The sequence below is a fragment of the Nicotiana tomentosiformis genome, chromosome 4 (genome assembly GCF_000390325.3).
Source record: "Nicotiana tomentosiformis chromosome 4, ASM39032v3, whole genome shotgun sequence".
In the NCBI taxonomy this organism is placed as follows: Eukaryota; Viridiplantae; Streptophyta; class Magnoliopsida; order Solanales; family Solanaceae; genus Nicotiana; species Nicotiana tomentosiformis.
Window position 1 is genome coordinate 126049277 of NC_090815.1, and position 14626 is coordinate 126063902.

General features: G+C 39.8%; 1 pseudogene; it reads left to right on the forward strand.

Moving 5' to 3' along the window:
• The first annotated feature begins 5099 nt into the window (after positions 1-5099).
• LOC104088446 (DExH-box ATP-dependent RNA helicase DExH12-like) lies at positions 5100-12707 on the forward strand (annotated as a pseudogene).
• Positions 12708-14626: the final 1919 nt, after the last annotated feature.

The following is a 14626-nucleotide window of genomic DNA, read 5'->3' on the forward strand; positions in this document are numbered from 1 at the left end:
GATACTTGCATACTTGATTGGGATTCCTCTGGGATGGTTCGGTCTGCAGAGGTCGGGGCCATTTAGTATCCTTGATGCATCCGATAGACGATACGATGGCGGATGCATCAACATTGAAGTTATATTCTGATAATCGCAGTGCTTCCTTAGATCCGGTATGCCTGTCGAAACCATTCTTGCTCATGAGCCCTCGAGAGCTTTGGTCTCGATCATTTTTCCTTACACCTTATACGGATTTGTGCCCTAGTCCGTTGCCCATACGATCTCTATTATATGGCTGGTATCGATCCCTGTTCGACCTTGGCTCTCGATCAATGTCCCTTTTGGTAACGGACCCGGAAGGAGCCCCCAGCTGGTCATCTTCGACTCTAATCTTCGATTGATATCGATTATGTACATCGGCCCAGGTAACAGCCGAGTACTCAATCAAGTTCTGCTTCAACTGTTGTGAAGCCACTAAGCTTCGTTCATTTAGTCCTTGAGTGAAAGCTTGAACGGCCCAATCATCAGTGACCGGTGGTAGATTCATTCGTTCCATTTGGAACCGAGACATAAACTCTCTGAGCATCTCGCTATCCTTTTTGCTTTACCTTGAAAAGGTACGACTTCCTAGTATCGACCTTTATAGCTCCGACGTGTGCTTTTACAAAAGAATCTGTAAGCATGGTAAAAGAATCGATAGAGTTAGGTTGTAAATTATGGTACCATATCATTGCTCCCTTTGACAGGGTTTTCCCGAATTTCTTTAGTAGCACGGATTCGATTTCGTCTTCCTCTAGATCTTTCCCTTTAATCGCACACGTGTAATAGGTGACATGCTCGTTGGGGTCGGTCGTTCCATTATACTTAGGAATCTCGGGTATGCGAAACTTCCTGGGGATCGGTTTGGGAGCCGCGCTCGGGGGGAAGGGCTTTTGTACGAACTTTTTGGAATCCAAACCCTTCAATATTGGTTGTGGCCTCGGGATCTGATCTACCCTAGAGTTATAAATTTCCACCTTCTTGTAGTTTGGTTCGATCTTCTTTTCTCCTGACTCTATCCGCTTTGTCAGTTCCTCAAGCATTTTTATAATTTCGGGGTTAGTCCCCGATTCTTGTTCATTTGACCTTACCACGGCTGGCCCCATTCTGTGGGTGACTTCTTAGGGTGGACCGGGCTCAGCCCTGCTCGATGCATGGGTTTGGCTCTGCAACGGAGCTATCGCCACCTGTTGAGCTTGCATCATTTCGAAGATCATTCATAGGCTGATCCCTTCGGGTTCCACCATGGACGCTATTTTCGGGACCAGTATGTTGGTTTGCGTCGATGGCCACATGTGAATTAACGTCAATCAGATCCACGGCCCGAGTCCCAACGGGGTCAGCGGGTGGCCTTACATCACCGGGCATCCGTTGTTATTCTCACCTTGATGGCCAAATCTGTTGTCGATATGCAGGGGCAGTAATTGAGAGTTCGTCATCTTTAGCCTGAAATCAAAGACACTTCAAAGAGCAGGTGTAAAATTGTGTGTTTTATAGAGATCTGTATCAAATAACCACTATTATCCTTAGCCCCACGGTGGGCGCCAAACTGTTTACCCGAAAAATGGATAACAATTGAATTTATACGCGGCTCTAAGGATACGTGATATAACTTGGTACAAATTGAGAATATATATATTAGTATTGAAATTAACTGTAAAAGAAATAAATGCAAACCAAATGAATCAATTGGCCTTGGCCCTCAAGTTCGATCATCCTCGAACCAAGTGAAGATTCCGTTAGTATATGAACATAGTAACAAAATAATGAAGCTAAAAGAAGGCATTGTATTGCTTTGTATTGCATGAATGTCATGCCCCTCTACAAATGATTAGACCCCTTTATATAGTAGGGAAGTTATACTCTTAATATAATTCTAAATACAATAAGGAATCTCATGATAGGTTAATTAATTGGTCTCTCCTTGATATGCGCCGGGATTTCCACCGAGATTCTCGCCTAATTACGGATATTCCGACTTTTCTATTTTTTGGCTCGATAAGCTTTTCTCGGTCCCGCTCGATCTCTATTTTTCCCGGTCTCGATCTTGTCTGATCTCGATCTTGACCGGTCTCTATTTTGCTCGATCTCGATTTTGGCCGATCTTGATCTTGATCGGTCTCTATTTTGCTTGATCTCGATCTTGGCCGATCTTGATCTTGATCGGTCTCTGGGTCATGAGCTCGGCAACCTAACTTCGCATCATGGCTCGATATTACACGAGGTTGAACCTTGGTCTATCATGCTCCAGTCTCGATTAGTGATACGAAGGGCAAGCTCGGTTTTGACCGTATACACAAAGAAAGAGGGGTTGGCAATTCAGTTGCAAAGAAGCCCATTACTTTCAGGGGCGGAGCTAGAGTGTCGGCTACGGGTTCAGCGAAACTAAGTAGCTTTGGTTCAAACCCTATATTTATCTTTAAAAATTCATTAAATATTTAAAAACTATTAATTTAGAACTCAATAAACTAAAAGGTTTAGAATCCTGAATTCATAGCGTATGATTTGCTTTGATAAAATCTCCATAAAAGACTTAGGAGATAAGTAATATTTTCTTTTTTCTATTTTGGTGGTCGATCAAGAGAGTTAAAAGTATACTCTCAGATCAATCGAATGTCTTGTTTATTTTAAGACATTTATAGGGGAGATGAATTAATTACGGACCTCATTATAAAATATTAAGTACGTTTATTCTAGTCTTTTAGAATTTAATCCAAAAAATTCTTCGCCTCAAAGTATTAACGTAGAGGAAGCCATCTGCAGCAGTCATTAGCATCTATAAGATTAAGGAAAAAACTGTTTTTTACACACAATTTATACTAACAAAAAAAAAAAAATCCTATTCAAATTAAAAACGCAAAGTTACTTGTAATTTGATCGAGCAGAGTTCCGTCTACCCCTTAATTCGCTATAAATAGAAAGTTAAACAGAATTTAGAAAGAAGCTAGGCGTCATGATTAAAAAGCCAATTAAATAATTGCTAGAGTAAATTATTGTGATCTCCAAATCTTGAATGCTACGCTGGACAACTGCGCCCTTCCTTCCCTCGTTTGATGCTTCTCTTACATCTGAAACCATCGAGTTAGGTACATGGATTAACATGGAATTAATCTTTGAGAGAAAATTCATATTATTAATGAAAGAAACTACATTACCTGTGGAAAGATTTATCTTCCAACCATAGGAACTAGGGGTGTCAATGGTTCGGTTCGACCGGTTATTTTATAAAATTTATATCATACCGATTTTTCGGTTATTCTATTATGTATAACCAAAATTAGACTTTTCAAAACCGTCCCGATCATGTCGGTTTGTCTTCGTTATCGGTATGATTCGACTAATTTTCGAGTTTTTTTTAATGTCATGTAAAAGTCACTTGTAAAAGAAGAATGAAATAACATACGTGCTTTTTTAGGACTTGTCAAAACTCTCTAGACATTTTAAAATATGAAAGATGGCCAAATTATAGATCCATCAACTGTTCTACAACAACGTAAAAGAAACTAAGCAAATACAAAAAAAATAAATATAAATCACACGAGTGGAAAGATATTAACAAAGCTGAGACTCAAGAATATATTAAATATTCAAAAAGATAAATCTGAATCATACGAAAGGAAACATATTCAATAAATTGTAGTTTGCTACTCATAATCGCTAAACTACCTTGTGTCTTGCTAGTGAATATGCTGGAATAATTTAATTTAATAGGAGTAGCATAGTAAGTTTGGGAATTAGGATTTCGAGTTTAATTACTTGTTAACTTGTAACTGTTTTCATAGTTCGAAAGCCTAAGAAAAAATAATGCTTTATTATTTTTAAATATAATATATAAATATATTTATTTGGTATGATTTAGTATTTTTTTCGATTTATTTTCATAAAATAAAAAATCTACCCTAATTATCGGTACGGTTATAAATTTATATAAAAACCTACAGTTTTATTAAAAAAAAATTAAAAATCGGTTCGGTACGGTACGGTTTAATCGGTTTTTAAATATCAATTAACACCCCTAATATGAACGGTTTGTTCAAACTCCAAAGCTAACATATATAGGTTGTACAAAGTATTCTTGTTCATGTACAGTCAAACCTCTATATAACATCATCATTTGTTTTGATATTTTTTGACTTTTATAGTGAATGACTGTTAGACACCTATAATAACATTTGACATTTAGATTTTTTTGGCTGTAATAAACAAAATTACCAGAAATCAATTTTTTTCTTTTTAATATTACATATTTAAAAAATTATTAAAATTTAAAATCTCAAAAAATATGTGTATTTAACTAATTAGATATTAAGAAAGCTAATATATAATTAATAAATTTATAACTAAACGTACAAAGATTTAAACTTTAAGGTGCACATTTTAAAGCTACTAGAAAAATAAATTCTTTCAAGATTGATAGAAAAACTTTGTAATTGTACAATGTTTCGTAGAATTTATTTTCTTACAACGCTTGAATTAGAGAAGACGTGTGTCCAAAATTCCAGCAAAAATGATACTATCTGATAGCTTTCCTTGGGAAGCAATTTAAGAGCTTAACAATTGAATATTCTATATAAATATGTTTTGATAATTTGTCTAATGGAAAATATATCATGGCAGATCTTCAAATCTTACGTATTATGCAAGAAGATAACTTTGTTCAATGAAAAAGATTGTGCGCAGAATTTAGAATTAGTATTAATAATATTAGAGATCTACATGATTGTTATAGAGCGGTGATTTTACAAGGAGCGTTCTGTTATAAATATAGATGTTGTTATTGTTATAGGTAAAAAGTTGTTATAAAGAGGTGAAATATAACTTAAAAATTCAGTTCCGATGAAAAGTTATAGTAAATTGATGTTATATAAGTATATTATTATGGAGACTTTATATATATTTTTCAAAGTGATGAAAATAAATCCAAGATCATTTTTTCTTCAATCAAATAAATAATTTTTGTGTTGAGAGACTGTGTGTTAAAAATCCTCCTTTTTTGTAGATAGTAGTAGTGACGTCATGCCAAGGGCCTTCTCCAAAAAGATATAAAGCCTCGTATTCTTAACATTCAACTCCCATGCAGAGGCGGTTCGATTTGAGTATCCTCTCTGCTTCGGTCTACATAGTACATTGCAATTTCGAGCTGCCCTAATTTATTTCCTACTTCGACAGACGATTTTGAGTTACTCTGATTTGGTACGTGCAAACTTTTTAGTTTATTTTTCTCTAACACATTGATATAGCGATTTTTTCAGTTTATTCTATCTAAACCTAGGGTTGCTTTGTAGTTTTAATTTTTTTTTTTTACAATACAATTCAAGCTTTTGCACACAATTTGTTGGCTCTTTGTTTGTTTATTTGAGAATTCTAAATAGGACTGTTCTTGTTGGCTTGTTGCTGTTGTTGTTGATTTTCAGGTCTTTGTTGATATCTGATTGATTGAAGATGTCAAACATTGGTGGTGGTGCAGAGGCACATGCACGTTTCAAACAGCATGACTATAGTGCCAATGCCAGTCTTGTTCTAGCAACTGATTCTCGCCCACGAGACACACATGAACCCTCCGGTGAACGTGAGTCTCTTTTTGGAAAAATAGACCCCAAATCGTTTGGGGATCGTGTCTCCAGGGGTAGACCTCCTGAGTTGGATGAGAATACTCAGAGGGCTAGGAAGAAGAAGGAACGGGAGCGACTTGGCTCTGAGCCCGCTAGGCCGAGCAAGAAGGGGAGATGGTTTCAGGAAGAAAGTGTCCTTACCTCGACAGAGGAAGGCATTTACCAGCCAAAAACCAAGGAAACTAGGGCTGCTTATGAGGCCATGCTCAGTATGATTCAGCAGCAATTAGGTGGACAGCCCCTGAAAATTGTGTGTGGGGCAGCTGATGAGATCTTGGCTGTGCTAAAGAATGATAACTTGAAGAACCCCGACAAGAAAAAAGAAATCGAGAATTTGTTGAATCCCATATCCATCCAGGTATTTGAGCAGTTGGTGTCAATTGGCAGACTCATCACTGACTATCAAGGTGATGGTGATGTTGCAGTGGCTGGTGCAGGCGATGTTGATGAAGCTCTTGATGGTGATGTTGGTGTAGCAGTTGAGTTTGAGGAGAATGAAGAAGAAGATGAAGAAAGTGACCTTGATGCGGTGCCAGAGGATGAAGAGGAGGATGACGATGTGCAAGCTAATGGGGCTAGCACTATGCAGATGGGCGGTGACATTGATGATGATGGGATGCAGGAACTTGAGGAAGGAATGGCCTTGAATGTTCAGGATATAGATGCTTATTGGCTTCAAAGAAAGATTTCTCAAGCTTATGAGCAGCAGATTGATGCACAACAGAGTCAAATACTTGTTGAGGAGCTTCTTAAAATCCTGGCTGAAGGTGATGACCATGAAGTGGAAACCAAGCTGCTGGTGCATCTGCAATTTGAGAAGTTCAGTCTCATAAAGTATCTTTTGCAAAACCGGCTGAAGGTAGCGTGGTGTACCCGTCTTGCAAGGGCTGAAGACCAAGAAAAGAGGAAGAAAATTGAAGAAGAAATGTTGGGTTTAGGGTCAGACCATGCTGCAATATTAGAACAGTTGCATGCTACTAGGGCAACTGCGAAAGAGAGGCAAAACAATTTGGAGAAAAGCATTAGGGAAGAAGCTAGTCGGCTTAAAGACGAGACTAGAGCAGATGGTGACTTGAAAAGGAAGGGACATGCTGATAGGGATCTTGATAATGGTTGGTTGATGGGTCATCGTCAGTTGCTCGATCTTAACAGCCTTGCCTTCCATCAGGGTGGTTTAGTCATGGAAAATGAAGAGTGTAAGCTTCCGGAGACATCTTGTAGGATTCATATGAAGGGTTATGAGGAAGTTCATGTGCCAAGATTGATGCCAAAGCCATTAGCTCCCGGCGAAGCGCTTGTGAAGATCTCTTCCCTTCCAGAGTGGGCACAGCCAGCTTTCAGTGGGATGGCCCAATTGAACAGGGTGCAGAGTAAAGTATATGAAACGGCCCTATTTTCTCCTGAAAATATTTTACTGTGTGCTCCCACAGGAGCTGGAAAGACTAATGTAGCTATGCTTGCTATACTTCAACAAATCGGATTGCACCGTAACGAAGATGGATCTTTCAACCATAACAATTATAAGATTGTCTATGTGGCGCCCATGAAAGCCCCAGTTGCTGAAGTAGTTGGCAATCTCTCCAGGCGTTTGGAACACTATGGTGTCAGTGTGAAAGAACTGAGTGGAGATCAAACACTAACTCGTCAGCAGATTGAAGAAACTCATATTATTGTGACAACCCCGGAGAAATGGGATATCATAACCAGAAAGTCAGGTGATCGCACCTATACACAGCTAGTTAAACTTCTTATCATTGATGAGATACATCTTTCTGCATGACAACAGAGGTCCCGTTTTGGAAAGTATAATTGCAAGAACTATCAGACAAATTGAGACCACGAAAGATCATATCCGACTGGTTGGATTATCAGCAACTCTATTAAATTATGAGGATGTGGCTGTGTTTTTGAGAGTTGATCTGAAGAAGGGCCTCTTCTATTTTGACAATAGTTACAGACCTGTCCCATTGGCTCAACAGTATATTGGAATCACTGGAATCACTGTTAAGAAGCCGTTGCAGAGATTCCAGCTGATGAATGATGTTTGCTATGAGAAGGTAAGGTAATCAGTGTGGCGGGAAAGCATCAAGTGCTTATTTTTGTACACTCCAGGAAGGAAACCACTAAAACAGCTCGCGCAATACGAGATTCTGCAATTGCTAATGACGCACTTAGTAAGTTTTTGAAGGAGAATAGTTTAGCTCGGGAAATTCTTCAGTCTCAAACAGAGCTTGTCAAGAGCAATGATCTCAAAAATCTTTTACCTTATGGTTTCGCAATTCATCATGCTGGGTTGGTTAGGACCGATCGTCAACTTGTGGAGGATCTTTTTGCTGATGGCCATGTGCAAGTGTTGGTTTCAACAGCAACCATAGCCTGGGGTGTCAATTTACCTGCACATACTGTCATCATAAAAGGCACCCAGATATACAATCCTGAAAAAGGAGCCTGGACTGAACTAAGTCCCCTTGATGTTATGCAGATGCTTGGCCGTGCTGGAAGGCCTCAGTATGACACTTATGGTGAAGGAATCATCATAACTGGACACAGTGAGCTGAGATATTATCTTTCTTTAATGAATCTGCAGCTTCCTATTGAAAGTCAATTTATATCGAAGTTGGCTGATCAGTTGAACGCCGAGATTGTCCTTGGGACGGTGCAGAATGCCAGAGAGGCTTGCAAGTGGCTCCTCTATACTTACCTCTATGTTCGAATGATGCGAAGCCCCACTCTTTATGGTCTCGCTGCTGATGCTCTCAAAAGTGACTATACTCTGGAGGAAAGGCGTGCAGACTTGGTAAGAATCTTATATTCCACTACCTGTTGTTGAAATTGTTTGCTCATACTATGCGTGTTTAAAATCTTGAGTTGTCACGAATGTTGAGGAACAGGTAATATCTGTGTGAGGGACAGCTGCACATGAACATGGCATATAGTGGTTTGCATTTTGTTGTCTGATAGAACTGCCTAGATCATTAAGCCCCAATGTCCTTGTTGGAGATATGATGTGAGCTAAAACCCATTGTGTGCATGTGCAGCATATTAATACAGAACTTCACTAAAGCAGATCGGAGGCTGAACGCTACTCTGACAGACCTCTTTAGACGTTATAGTAATAGTTCATAGTACTAACAGTTAATGGATCTGCAAATTTTCTGTCATTGTGTTGTTGTCTGTTTTATTGTGTGGTTTTTCTTTTTCCAGATAAATATGTGTAGCTTTAAAATTGAATTTTTTTTTCATTGTTGGGCCATGGAGTATCAAAGAGTTTCCAGTGTCTTGAAAGGATACTTGTTTTGCAGGTTCATTCTGCAGCTACATTACTGGACCAAAACAACCTGGTTAAGTATGACAGAAAAAGTGGATATTTCCAGGTGACTGACTTGGATCGTATTGCTAGCTATTACTATATAACTCATGGGACGATTTCCACATTCAATGAGCACTTGAAACCGACAATGGGTGATATTGAGCTGTGTAGGCTCTTCTCTCTCAGTGAGGAGTTTGAATATGTAACAGTAAGGCAAGACGAGAAGATGGAATTGGCAAAGCTTTTGGATCGTGTTCCCATTCCGGTCAAAGAGAGTCTTGAGGAGCCCAGTGCCAAGATCAATGTTCTACTGCAGGCATATATTTCACAGCTGAAGCTTGAAGGGTTGTCTTTGTCATCGGACATGGTTTATGTAACTCAGGTTTGTTTGGCACATACGTGAACATTTTTTGGTTGCTTCTTTGTTTCTTTGGTGCAGACTACGGTAGTCCATCTTTTTTTAATTTTGTGATTTTCTTTGCAGAGTGCTGCACGTCTGATGTGAGCCCTTTTTGAGATAGTTCTGAAAAGAGGATGGGCTATATTAGCTGAGGCGGCTTTGAAATGGTGCAAGATGATAAGTAAGAGGATGTGGAGTGTGCAGACACCACTTCGCCAATTCAACGGCATCCCAAATGAAATCTTGATGAAATTGGAGAAGAAAGATTTGGCTTGGGAGCGGTATTATGATCTTTCATCACAAGAGTTGGGGGAACTTATCCGTTTTCCAAAGATGGGAAGAACACTTCACAAGTTCATTCATCAGTTTCCAAAGCTCAACCTTGCAGCACATGTTCAGCCAATTACCCGCTCGGTTCTGAGGGTAGAATTGACTATCACACCAGATTTCCAGTGGGAGGACAAGGTCCATGGTTATGTGGAACCTTTCTGGATTATTGTGGAAAATAATGATGGGGACTATATTCTTCATCATGAATACTTCATGCTGAAGAAGCAGTACATTGATGAGGACCATACTTTGAACTTCACAGTCCCAATTTATGAACCACTGCCTTCTCAATACTTCATCCATGTTGTGTCTGATAGATGGCTAGGGTCCCAAACTGTTTTACCAGTTTCTTTCCGGCACCTAATTTTACCAGAGAAGTATCCTCCTCCCACGGAGTTACTATACTTGCAACCTCTGCCAGTTACTGCATTGAGGAATTCAGCCTATGAAGCACTTTATCAAGATTTTAAGCATTTCAATCCTGTTCAGACTCAGGTTTTTACAGTCTTGTACAACTCAGATGACAACGTCTTGGTCGCAGCTCCAACTGGTAGAGGGAAGACCACTTGTGCTGAATTTGCCATATTGAGGAATCATCAGAAAGGATCTGGTAGTATCTTACGTGCAGTGTATATAGCTCCCCTTGAGGCCCTTGCTAAGGAGCGTTACAGTGATTGGAAGAAGAAATTTGGAGATTCTCTTGGAATGAGAGTGGTCGAATTAACTGGGGAAACAACAACTGATTTGAAACTGTCAGAGAAGGGTCAGTTAATTATAAACACGCCTGAGAAATGGGATGCTTTATCTCGTCGCTGGAAACAGCGAAAGTATGTTTAGCAAGTAAGTCTTTTTATCGTCGATGAACTGCACCTGATTGGTGGCCAAGGTGGTCCTGTGTTGGAGGTGATTGTCTCTCGGATGCGATACATCTCAAGCCAGGTTGAGAACAAGATTCGAGTTGTTGCTTTGTTGACTTCTCTAGCTAATGCCAAGGATTTGGAGGAATGGCTTGGGGCTACGACTCATGGTCTTTTCAACTTTCCTCCGGGTGTAAGGCCCGTGCCGCTGGAAATACATATTCAGGGTGTTGATATTGCAAACTTTGAGGCTAGGATGCAAGCCATGACAAAACCCACGTACACAGCAATAGTACAGCATGCAAGGATGGGAAAACCAGCAATAGTGTATGTCCCCACGAGGAAGCATGCACGCCTCATTGCAGTGGATCTGATGACTTACTCAGACATGGACAGTAAGACACACCCGTGTTTTTGCTGCAGTCCGAAATGGAGCTAGAGCCTTTTGTGGAGAGGATCAGCGAGCCCATGCTAAAAGAGACACTTAAGTATGGTGTTGGCTACTTGCACGAAGGCTTGTCCAGCACAGATCAGGATATAGTGAAGACATTGTTTGAAACTGGATGGATTCAAGTATGTGTAATGAGCAGCACAATGTGTTGGGGAGTGCCCCTCTCTGCCCATCTGGTGGTGGTTATGGGAACTCAGTACTATGATGGTAGGGAAAATGCGCACAGTGATTATCCAGTGAGTGATTTGTTGCAGATGATAGGTCATGCCAGTCGACCTCTCGTAGATAGCTCGGGGAAGTGTGTCATCCTCTGCCATGCACCACGCAAGGACTACTACAAGAAGTTCTTATACGAAGCGTTCCCAGTGGAGAGCCATTTGCAACACTATCTCCACGGCAATTTCAATGCGGAGGTGGTTGTTGGTGTTATTCAGAACAAGCAGGATGCTGTAGATTACCTTACATGGACATTCATGTACAGAAGGCTAACTCAGAATCCAAACTACTATAATCTGCAGGGTATTAGTCACAGGCATCTTTCGGATCACCTCTCGGAGCTGGTGGAGAATACTCTCGGTGACTTGGAGTCGAGTAAATGTGTTACTGTGGAAGATGACTTTTTGCTTTCGCCCCTGAATCTTGGCATGATCGCATCATATTATTACATCAGTTACACTACGATAGAACGTTTTAGCTCTTCTTTGACCTCCAAAACGAAGTTGAAGGGCTTGCTTGAAATTTTGGCTTCAGCATCGGAGTATGAACAGCTGCCAATAAGACCTGGCGACGAGGAGTTGATAAGAAGATTAATTAATCATCAGCGCTTCTCTTTTGACAATCCCAAATACGTAGACCCTCATGTCAAGGCTAATGCTCTGTTGCAAGCTCACTTCTCCAGGCAAATGGTGCGTGGGAATCTAGCTTCTGACTAGCAAGAGGTACTTCTTTCTGCTAGTAGGCTGCTCCAAGCAATGGTTGATGTAATATCCAGTAACGGATGGCTGAATCTGGCACTTCTAGCAATGGAAGTGAGCCAGATGGTCACTCAGGGAATGTGGGAGCATGACTCTATGCTTCTCCAACTTCCACACTTCACAAAGGAATTGGCTAAGAAATGCCAAGAAAATCCGGGGAAGATAGAGACAATGTTTGATTTAGTGGAGATGGAAGATAACGAGAGGCATGAGCTCTTGCATATGTCAGAGCCACAGCTTATGGATATTGCCCGTTTCTGTAACCGGTTTCCAAATGTTGATTTGACATATGATGTGTTGGAAGGTGGGAATGTGAGAGCAGGAGATGATGTGAGTTTACAGGTGACTCTTGAGCGAGATCTTGAGGATAGAACAGAGGTTGGACCTGTGTTTGCACCTAGATATCCTAAAGCCAAGGAAGAAGGATGGTGGCTTGTTGTTGGAGATACGAAGAGCAACCAATTATTAGCTATTAAGAGGGTTAGTCTGCAAAGGAAGTCAAGGATCAAGCTTGATTTTGCTGCCCCTACGGAAGCTGGAACAAGGACGTACACACTCTATTTCATGTGTGATTCTTATCTAGGTTGTGATCAGGAATATACATTCGCACTTGATGTAAAAGAGGGAATGGTTGAAGATGACAGTTGAAGGGAGTGGTTTAGCTTCTATGCTTTATCCTACTTTAATTCCATCCTGGAGGACTTGTTTCATGAACTAGTGTTTTGTTCATGGTAATATGCATTTTATTTGTAGCTTTAAGTATTGTAATCTAAATGCTGCTGGTTCGGGGGGGGGGGGGGTGGGGTGGGCGGGGGGGAGGGTGGGTTTGGGATTTTTGTGATCACTTGCTTTTGTATCCTATTAAATCAGAAACAAATCGAGCCAAAAGCCCCCACTAGGAGTGTGCTCGGATGGATGATATTTCTCCACATTAACCAAATAGCTTGATCGAGCTCGAGTCTTGAAAATAGAAAAGCTCCTGCCTCCTGGTAAGAGATACTTTCCTTTATTATGTCCTACACAACACAACATGAATTTGAGTTAGTCAGATCAATCAATTCAAATACTCAATGCATAAAAAGGAGGAATCTTGAATCAACTTCAAACCCGTCACATAGATACGACAATCATCTAACGAATACAACAATCATTGATCAATCAGTCAAAAATGGAGTAGCTACCTTAATTTGAAAGGAAGGTAATTAGAGAGTGGTCTAAATTGACCATTTCTTCAGTCTTCTTCCAGCGTCTGCAGCTCTGGTTCTGTAAATTTTACTGATGGCCGAGAAAAATATCACAAAATTTGCAGTCCAAAATGGAGCTGATCTGTCTGGAGCAATTAAGAGTTACATACCATTCTTACATGTGAGAAGACTATCAGATAAGGCCACTTTGCCTAAACGAATGTTCTTTCATTCTGTAGGTTATGATCTTTTCAGGTAAATTTGCAACAATGTATTAGTAATTTTTTGACTAGTATTGCTGACCTATCTATGAGATCCTGGTTATATGTGTGCGCGCGCATGTTCTGACAAATTAAGAGGTCAAATTTAGGATCTAGGATTTGAACATTATGAGTTGAGTTCAAAATTCTACTACAATCATTTGATTTATTGGTTTAGGAATCTATTATTTTACTAATTTAGCGGATTTCTAATGCATATACACTGGTTTGAGCTAAAGCTATTGGGTTCAGATAACCCATATCTTCTTTAGTACATCCGCCCTTGTTCAGGATGAATATGCTTTTAGCATACACACACACACACACACATATTATATGTATATATAAATATTCTAACTTCTGCTTGGTACTGTCAGAGGCAGGAGCCTTTGCTAAACCCCTAAGATGGACTTTGCAAGAAGAATATTTCTTATATTAAGTTTGAAAATGCTGCTAAAAAGTGTTATCAGGCCTGTGATAGTTGCACTTCCTGATAGAATTTGCCATCTCTCAAGCTATAGCACATTGTATGATAACCGTCGAGCAACAAAAAATAAAAAATTGGGGTGGAGTGGTTGATTTAGACAAGAATCATGTTTTCGTGATGCTATTCAACCAGTCTAATGTTGATTTTGAGATAAAAGTTGGCGATTACATAGCACAGCTAGTCATTGAGTTCCATGCCATACCAGAGGTTGTTGAGGTTTATCAATAATAAAAGTTGTGGTATTTGAATTGATAAATCCAAGTCCTTGATTTGCTGAAGAAGCTGTGTGTTTATGTATGTTATGCAACTGTTATTGTTTAGCTCTCATGCTCTCCTTCGGTTCAACTGAACTCATTGCTTTCACCTCGAACTATGTATACATGTTCAAAAAAATCAAAATGTATATACATATAAAAGGATTGAGCTCATTTTCATATCCCCTGGCTCTACATTTTGGTATCTGTTCATGTTGGTGAATGTTGTAACAGTTGTCGTTGTAAACGCCTTTATGCCTCGGCCCAATGTGCTTGTGCATTTTAATGGTTTCTTACTCTGGCAATGAAAACTATGGCCTGAATGGTGTTCGACATGTTGGACAAATTGGTCTTTTCGCCAACCAAGGATCAAGACATTGAGCATGAAATACATGGTTACAAGCTGGAAAACTTCTGCACAATTCTGCTTCACAAAGACTACCCAAGCAAATGGCACACATCGAATTTGCTTGTCCTTTGAGATAG